General features: G+C 39.2%; 1 long non-coding RNA gene across 1 annotated transcript; it reads left to right on the forward strand.

Moving 5' to 3' along the window:
• The first annotated feature begins 1,669 nt into the window (after window positions 1–1,669).
• On the forward strand, window positions 1,670–8,035 carry LOC107675929 (uncharacterized). Its single transcript, XR_001632659.1, has 3 exons — window positions 1,670–1,738; window positions 3,056–3,061; window positions 8,022–8,035. It is a non-coding gene; the product is annotated as an uncharacterized LOC107675929 (long non-coding RNA).
• Window positions 8,036–9,943: the final 1,908 nt, after the last annotated feature.

Below are 9,943 nucleotides of genomic sequence, written 5' to 3' on the forward strand. Positions count from 1 at the left end.
ACTCCCAGCTCGGTATCGTATCCACCCTGCATTTCACGTCTCACTTCTCAAACCCTTCTATCCCTCTGCCCCAGGTCCAAACGCACCCGCAGTACCTCCTCCTCCCGAAGTAATGGAAGAACCCTCCATCTACCATGTGTGGGACATCATGGACTCTCGACGACGGGGCGGCCACCTGGAGTACCTCATTGATTGGGAGGGGTACGGGCAGGAGGAAAGGTCCTGGGTGTCCCGCACCCAGAGGCCATGGCCATCCTCGTCGCTGTAGTCAGGCGTCAAGAGCCGCCCCTGGAGGAGGGGGTACTGTCAGGGAGTCACAGTCACCACAGTCACCACCAACTACGCTCACCAGATCCCAATCTCCTGATTATTAATCAGCACCACCTGTCACCACTCATCAAGAGCACTATATCCTTGTACTCCTCCCGCTCAGTCCAGATTGTGACCCAGACAGTCCAGTCAGGTCCAGATTGTGACCTGGACAATCTGATAAAGGTGATCCTCAAGATGCTCCATTGTAGCAGCTACCTGAGAAACTATGCACAAGTGCACCGAGGGCAAAAGCTGCTTTAAACGCAAAGGATGCTTACACCAATGAGCACCCCTCCCCCGCCGAGACAACCCATCCACCCCACAGGCGTGGCACATCAAGACGCTGACCAGACAGCATGACCACTGCACAGGTGTGCCCCAGGCTGGCCACAACAAAAGGCCACTCCAAAATGTTGATTTAATTTAGTTAATAGAAGTTTTTAGTGTTCTAATAATTTTGGCCACCACTGCATGTTCCAAGTAATACTTTAAAAATACTTAAAGTACAATAAAGTAATAAGTAATAATAAAGTACAGTCATTGAATATGAGTGCCTATTGGATATATGCTTGGTCCATCTTTCTTTCTTTTTTTTATTTTTTCCCCTTTTCTACAGAAATTCAGTTACTCATTTACCACAAGAAAAAAAAATAATACACACAAACTTACTGGATGGATGAATCAATGAGCATGTAATATAATCATACAAGACAGTGACAGGAAAATATGAGTGTCCTAAATATAAGTGTTATTAACACTTGTGCTATTTACAGTTCCACACACATTCTATCTTTCCACTCCCACGCACATACCCATATGCACACATATTCCCGGGATGCAACAGCAAGACCTGGCATGCTCAGGCTTCTGGACTCCACTTACATAATATTCCTCTGTGCTGGAAAACAAGGGCCATCTGCACCTCAAGCGATTCTCCTGACTACTCTGAGTGTGACTTCTGAGTGTGCGTGATTCTCCCTCAGATGGTCAACACTGTTGTCACTCAAAAAGAAAGCTTCAGTCCCCACTTAACCAATGCTAAAGATCTGCATCCCTCCCCTCACACTGTCCCTGTCCCAGCATGCATAATTAGCAGCTGATTGATTAGAGCTCTTATTGGCCGGGTTCTGCTCACCTGCTATTCCAGCCTTAATGAGGTGATGATTGAGAATAACACACACACACACACACACACACACACACACACAGACACACAAAACACAACACAGTCCTGTAGTAACACTTACTTGATCAAGATGCTATATCATAGCATCATTTTAAATTTAGTTTGGACAGCATTTTCTTCCAGTGGTAATTTGGTGAATATAGGAAGTTAATCCCACACTGAAATTGGTTTAATGTATATCTAGGCCAATATGTTTGGCATTCAATTTACATCAAATCAATGTCATGTCAAGTTTTTGACGTTAGTTTGATTTGCATATTTTACCTGTTTTTTGAGGTCAGTGTTTGATGTCTTTTCAACATCAATTACCCACTGCGTCAGCCTTATTAAATTACACTATATAATTCACAATGCAGTCCCACTTTATCTCAAGTGGCCTTAACTACTATGTGCTTACATAAAAAAATAAGTACAATATACTTATTCTGTTCATGTTGTATTGCAAATCACTTCTGCTGCTGTAAGGTTAGGGACAGGTTTGGTGGTATGGGTAGGTTTAAGGGTGGGTTAAAGTGTAAGGGATGGGTCAATGGTGTAATTATACATGTAATTACAGAAATTAATTACAGATGTTATTACATGCAGGTATTTTTTTAAATATAAGTACAATATAAAAACACGTGTGTACACAATAAGTGCATTGTACCAAATTATTAATTTAAATGTAAGTACATAGTAGTTAAGGCCACCTAATATAAAGTGGGACCCACAATGCTTTATGAGATGAGTAGTTCATTTATTCAGAAACAATTTTCTGATAATCACAGATGCAGTCACTAGTCACGTTTACATGCACCCAAATAACTCGAGCCGAATGAAACTTTGACTGGATTGAAATAAGGGACTTAAAATGGCCTAAAATGATCCATTCAACAGAAAAACTTGACACGGACTTGGACTCGGATTATATTGAACATTAATGGAGCAACAGATTTTGTGTGAAAATAAATCATTCAAGTTGTTTGAATATTGATACAAATACTTCAGCTAAAATATTATTATTATTATTTTTTTTTATAGTGTCTAAGTTAATACTTGTTCAAAACAATTACATTAGCAAAGTTTGTACTATTTTCCGCTTATTTTGAAAAATAAAAGAATACATTTTTTGTTCAATAAATATACTGTCATTAAAATGTTAATAGAAAAATATATTTTAAAATACAGAAACAAAATCATTTTAATAAATAAAGATTCTGAAAGCACTGAAGGAGATCAAATAATAATTGAATATATATTTACAGTAGTAACAACAAATTATATTTTATTATATGATGTGATTAATATCATGTTTTTAAATATGATGGTTTCATTCTAAACATGGTGATTATCTCTAATATGGACACCCAACATAATATCTGATATTTACCATCTGAATCTAACCATGTCATGTCAACAAATAGAAAAGTCAGCCATCTATTAATTATCATGTTAATTACTGTGTGCCTTTAGTCCCAACAGCAGGGGTGCTTTTTACCCCAAATACCATACTTTTACATATTCTTTTTAGTTATTTCAAAATTGTTGCTTTAATTATCTTAAAAAGGAAAAAAAAAGAAAATTGTTAAAAACACCTTTGTCTCAGAATATATGCATTAATTTTAGTGATTCTAATTTGCTACTTACATCTACAACATTTGAAAAAACATAAAATATTAGATCAAGCACAGAATCAACTTTGCGCTGCTGCGCGTGATCGCGTCAAAGATCAGACAAATATACACATGCATCTTGAAAAGCGAATGTTTTGGAAAGTGCTACGCCACGTTTTTGTGCCATCTAGTGGTTTCGATTAAAATAATATCAAAGGCGCCATTTACCCCAGTGCGCCTTTAGCCCCGTTGTACCTATATGTCAGCTTTCTTTTAGATGTCATCAAGGCAGCAATTATGCTTGTAATTATGCTCGGTGACCTTACATGTAATAGTACTATGCACATATAAACGAATATATGAACTGGATTGCAACGTTTAGGGTTCATACGAACAGAACTTTCAGAATCTGAAATCGGAGAGTTTTCTGACTGATGAAAATGAGTGCATGTAAACATACCTCTTGTTGGACTTGGAGTCGTATTAAAGTCAATGCAAAAACATACTCAGTTTTGTTTGTCCAGTGTAATGGAGTGTTTTCATATACAGAACAGGAGTGTTCCTAACATTACATAACGAAGTGAAGCCCAGGTGGAGGCAACCCTTATTTGACTACATTTGCTTGTGTTTAAATGGGTGTTGTGGAAGAATGTAGTCAGTCTTTTCCGACCCGGTTTGATGGAGGAACCGTCATGGAATTCCCTTTCCAGTGATAATTTGCCTGACACCGTGCCGTGCTCCTGGGTTTCCTCAAGAGATGAATGAAAATGTAACCAAATTCTGTCAGTGGTAGGATGACCATACAGGCCATTTTTATGGGACGCACCCTTGCCAGGATTTCTGTATTGCCTAAAATATCCAGGCAATATAGAAGTGTGTTTGCACTGTGCAGATCGATCGTTGTACGACATTATTTCACGAGAGCTATAGAGAGCAGAGCAGACAACTCCTTATGCTTTCAAATCGCTCTCGCGGTACTTTGGTGTCATACAATGATCGGTGCGCAGCTTCAAGACGGACGAACAAACGAACAAACACGTGCGCGTCTTTGCATCGCTTTGATCATTTTCACCTTCTCACACGCAACGCGCCACGATTGGTCAATTATGTACAATACCTGCATGTTATTGGTCAAATTACTTTGGATGTTTTAGGCAATATAAAAATCCTGGCCAGGACGTGTCCCGTATAAATGGCACATATGCCACCCTAGTCAGTGGAAGCCCAAGCTGAAGAGACACCAACACGCGACCCGAGAAAAACAAAAATAGTAAGAACCAATTAAAGATTATAAGAGATGTGAAAGTTGTTGATCAGGTCCACTTTCATTGCTCGCAGCGCTGCATGTGGCGGAGTGCAGGTTTGATTTCTGAGGGGGTCGTGACCCTGTCTGGCTGTGTTCTGGGGCTGCCACCACAAGCTGCTGCGTCTGCCTGTGATGACAACAGAGCCACTGTCTCTCCCAGCTGCTGCAGTCCCTATCAAAAGAGCACTGCACTCGCCCACAGAAACCAGAGGCACTAAACGGTCTCTTTTTGAGAAAAAATTAGAAAGTCACAAAAAGAACAGAAGAGCAATGACTGTGTAACAACTAAAATGCTTGTTATGGCTTCACAAACACTTATATTTGCAAATGTGTCAATGATATGTTTATTTTTGAGCTAATAATAGTAATTATTAAATGGTTAGTTCCAGTCCTCGATTCTGATTGGTCAACAGCTTTGTTTTATTCACAATAAAGCACTGCTATGACCGCTTCACCCAGTGTATCACTGAGCAACACCCTTAGCAACACAAACAATCAATATAGCATCAAAACTGTTCCATGTCTTATGTCTTTCAGCAAATTAACTGTTTTGTAATGAATTATGAGTGACCCCTGCTGGCATTATACTGTGTCATGAACTTTTTTGGCCACACCCTTCCCACTGTCAAATTAACTCTTCTCATGCATAGCCTGTAAAAATAGATAGACGACGTGTCTCCACTCCTTTCTACTATAGAAAAGTGAAGCCAAAACATCCAGAGCCAGAGTCTGCACAGTAATGATTCATTTGGAGCCGGAGTCTGCAGAGTAATGATTCATTTGGAGCCAGAGTCTGCACAGTAGCGATTCTTTTCGAGCCAGAGTCTGTGCAGTAATGATTCATTTGGAGCCAGAGTCTGTGCAATAATGATTCATTTGGAGCCAGAGTCTGTGCAATAATGATTCATTTGGAGCCAGAGTCTGTGCAATAATGATTCATTTGGAGCCAGAGTCTGCACAGTAGCGATTATTTTCGAGCCAGAGTCTGTGCAATAATGATTCATTTGGAGCCAGAGTCTGCACAGTAGCGATTCTTTTCGAGCCAGAGTCTGCGCAGTAATGATTCATTTGGAGCCAGAGTCTGTGCAATAATGATTCATTTGGAGCCAGAGTCTGCGCAGTAGTGATTCATTTGGAGCCAGAGTCTGCGCAATAATGATTCATTTGGAGCCAGAGTCTTTGCAGTAATTATTCATTTGGAGCCAGAATCTGCACAGTAGCGATTAATCTGCAGTAGCAATTATTTTGGAGCCAGAGTCTGCACAGTAGCGATTCATTTCGAGCCAGAGACACTGCGCAGTAGCAATTCATTTGGAGCCCAAGTCTGTACTGTAATGATTCAGTTGGAGCCAAAGTCTGTGCAGCAATGATTCATTTGGAGCCAGAGTCTGCACAGTAATGATTCATTTGGGGCTCGAGTCTGCACAGTAGTGATTTATTTGGAGCTCGAGTCTGTTCAGTAGAGATTCGTTTGGAGCCAGAGTCTGCACAGTAGTGATTTATTTGGAGCTACAGTCTGTACAGTAGAGATTCGTTTGGAGCCAGAGTCTGGGCAGTAGCGAATCATTTGGAATGATTTGTTTGGAGCCTCAAAGTATCAAAGTCCCGAGGACACCACCCCAGGATCAAATAACTAACTAAAAGTAAACTTATTAGAAAAACGAACATTTTAACATAAATCAGCATGATAAGAACTATCTCAAATGACGGAAACCATCTTTGGAAAAAATATATTTTAAGTGCAATTAAATTTTTCAGATCCCATTACATTTCACAGGATTTATGACCTATACTGCATCCAGTCATCCAGACATCAAGACACTTTGGCTTCACTTTACAGGACTCGTGCGGCACACTTTTTCTCATGTGGGAGAAACGTTTATTTGTGCACGTGTCTGTGTGGAAGCCCACATTACTGTATTTATCATTCTGTTTCAGGTGTGTTACTGTATGTCTATCAGTTTACCCTGTAATGACACTAGCGAATTCAAGATGTGCCTTAAATCCGTCTGTTTTAAACTAAAATGATGCTGAGAGATCAGCAGAAAAGATATTTGAAAAAAAGATAATATATGATAAATAAATAAATGAATGAATAAATGAATGAATGAATGAATGAATGAATGACACGGCGGATGAGAACACTTCCTACTCTCTGTTTTTATATAAGTTCCATAAGATGAGGCTTGTTACACTTGAACATTCTCTTGCTATTCACTGTACTATTTTTAGCAGAAAAATATTTAATGAATTTACTTGAAAAAAGTAACATCAATACATACATTTTTGATTTTAACATTTGTATCGTATGGTAACCGTTTTATAAAAACAATAAGGTACTCGAGGTGTGCTGTATTGTGAATAAGTCACGGCTAAAGGGGTTGCAGTGACTCCGCTTCGCATCATGCATAGCAGCGCCCTTCAACCGTGACCAGACATTTGCCAGTATTCGGTAATACGATTTATCACGGTAATGAACATGCACAATGTTGTTATCGTGGGCACTTCAAAATGCTGTGAATAATTATTACAAATTATTACGATTTCTTAATGCATTTTAAGAATACTTTCCCCATCAACTAAAATGCACAACACCTCTGTATGATGTGTCAAAGAGGCATGCACACTCTGATGTAAACGAGCCCCAAAAAAGTGCACATTCTCTCTCTGACAGCAGATGGCGCTGAAGGAACAGCAGAAATGCTGCCGTTACTCCTGTAACCCCTGTAAACAAAATAGCTGCTTTTTTTGTTTCTGATCAATATTTAAATGATTTAAACAACCATTCAGATTTTTGTGTTTGTAATGGTGTTCATAGCAGCCCTGAATACTTAATACTTAGACTTAATAGGCTATTAATTTTCAAACTTTTTTTTATTCAATGATACAACATGCCCTTGATATTGTTTGAAAATGGTTTGACTTTTTATTGTTCGGTGACGGTCACACTTTACATTAAGGCTTCATTATTTAACATTAGTTAAGTGCCAATGAAAAATACTTCTAAAGCATTTAATAATCTTAGTTAATTTCAACGTTTAATAACATGTTACTAAAATCAAAAGTTGTAACTGTATAATTTAATGGACTTTTAACAAAGAATAACTTTTTTTACAAATGCAGTTGCTCATTGTTAATGTTAATGCATTAACTAAAGTTAACTAATGAGGCCTTTATTGTAAAGTGTTACCTATTGTTCTTTATAATTCTTTTGCACTTTAATCTGTTTGAAACATTTGTTGACTTTATACATTTTTGTGTATTGCGTTATTGTATTTAAATGTTCAATTGTTTTTGTTTAAAAGAAAAAAGTAATTAAACCTGTTATATTATGACAACTTATTTCAATATCGTGGTAATGCCGTATACTGTGATAAAAGCTTCAGCAATTATCGCAACATGAAAATTTGATACTGTCACATGCCTAGCCGTGCCTTATTCATAATACAGCACACCTCGAGTACCTTATTACTTGTGATGCTTGCTTTACCGAACACTTGACTGATACTACTTTTACTAAAACACTCCTAAGCACTTGACACATTCATACATCTCGAGTTTACGTTTCTGTTGATGTCAGATCATTTTCTTTAGCAATGTCAGAACAGTCACAATATTTACTGAGGAATGTGTTTTCAAGTGGAATAATTGGTTTCATGGGAGCTTTCCCCATTGAGCTTGATATAGCTTGTCTCTTTCAATAAAATCAGCATTCAGACATTCACACATTTCCTCTTCTATCACTTTCCAGGTTATTAAACATCAAAAGCAGTACTGAAATTACATGGACATGTAAATAACTGTAGTATTTGTGGTTCACTGAGCTTCTCTATATAACAGTCATAAAGTACATATCCCAGAGCAGCCGTTACTTTCACTGCATTATGGGACAGCAGTACGAGATTGAAAGAGGTATTCAATGATGGTTGAATGCATATCGCTTTACAACCTCAGAGCTGTACGATATGAGGCCTAGACAAATGCACAAGACTGTGGACTGTCTTTTATGAGGAAATGAATTACTTTTTGTGATGTGTTCATTTGCAAGAACCGTTCCAACGAAATTAATCACTAGAATGAATAATACTAGAGATAAGTCCATTTAAGATGAACAGATTTGCTATAATTAATCAGGCTTTGCAAAGCTACATATGAGAGAAAGGACCATTTAGGACAGTGTTTCTCAACCCTGGTCCTGGGCACCCCCAACACTTCACATTTTGTATGTCTCCCTTATCTGACACACCCATTTCAGGTCCTGGAGTTTCTTTTAATGAGCTAATGAGTTGAATCAGGTGTGTTTGATTAGGGAGACACACAAAATGTGCAGTGCCGGGGGGCGCCCAGGACCAGGGTTGAGAAACAGTGATTTAGGACAAACCTACTCACTATAATGAATCAAAATTTCCAAAGCCACGAGGACCATTTAGGACCAACTGATTCAATAGACTGAATCTGATTTACCAGCATCAGAAAGAGCCAATACTGTAGTTGCTTGTCTCTGCTTGTACAGCAAAAAAGCAATACAAATGTGACCTTAAAGGGGTCATATGATGGAGTGTTACAAGCTAAAGAAGATCTGTAAAGTTGCAAAGACTAAAGTCTCAAATCCAAAGAGATATTCTTTATATTCTTTATGAGTCAGCCACTCCTACCTAAAATGGCTCGTTCTAACACGCCCCCACATATCTACGTCACTATCTGGGAAGATTTGCATAACGGCGCCCAAATGTTCACGCAAAGAAAGAAGGCGTAACTTTTATTCTCGCTGTAGTATTGTTGTTGCCGCCGCTGAAAGCGAAACTACTTTGTTTGGCCTTCCAAAAAAGGACGATATCTGCTTCGTCATGCCTGGAGCTGATCCGTGCTGGTTGCTGAGGAAATACAACAACTTTGCGCTGTGGATCGCCAGATCGGCTTTCACGGTGAACGAAGCGGAGTCCAGCCCGGGGTCGTCACATGTGGTTGCCGGAAGCCTCCTTCGTGGAATCCGCCGGCCACGCCGTTCTCAAGCCCGCCCGCCTCTGCTCACTCTAGGCCACCGCCGCTCACTCTAGCCCCCGGCCTCTGGTCACTCTAGGCTGCCGTTTGTGATGCTGTGTTTCGTTGTGAAAGCGAAACTACTTTGTTTGGCTTTCCAAAAATGGACACGACTAGAAATCAGTACTCTTGAGTGAATTCTCATTGAAATGACTGGATTTAGCCCTTATCTTTCACAGAGCAACGTTAAATCTGAGCACATCTCAAATGTGAGACAAAACGACACAGTATGAATGAGTTATATGTGTAAATCAGTGACCGTGCCACACTGCATTCATAAAAAGCTGAGTGATTACTTGGTTGGGCATCGCTACTTCATGAAGAACTGAACCTGGACAAGAGCAGAGCAAAAAGAGACGTTATTGCTTTCAATGTAGCAACACACTTTCGATTGATATATTGAAGTAATATTGTCTGTATGTGCTTCATAACAAGGCCTCAACAGGGTGCTGGATTGTTTCGCTGTCAGTATTAAATGTCCCCAAAATTTCCACCGTCAAAACCAAT

This window comes from Sinocyclocheilus anshuiensis, unplaced genomic scaffold (genome assembly GCF_001515605.1).
Source record: "Sinocyclocheilus anshuiensis isolate Anshui unplaced genomic scaffold, SAMN03320099.WGS_v1.1 scaffold2442, whole genome shotgun sequence".
NCBI lineage: Eukaryota > Metazoa > Chordata > Actinopteri > Cypriniformes > Cyprinidae > Sinocyclocheilus > Sinocyclocheilus anshuiensis.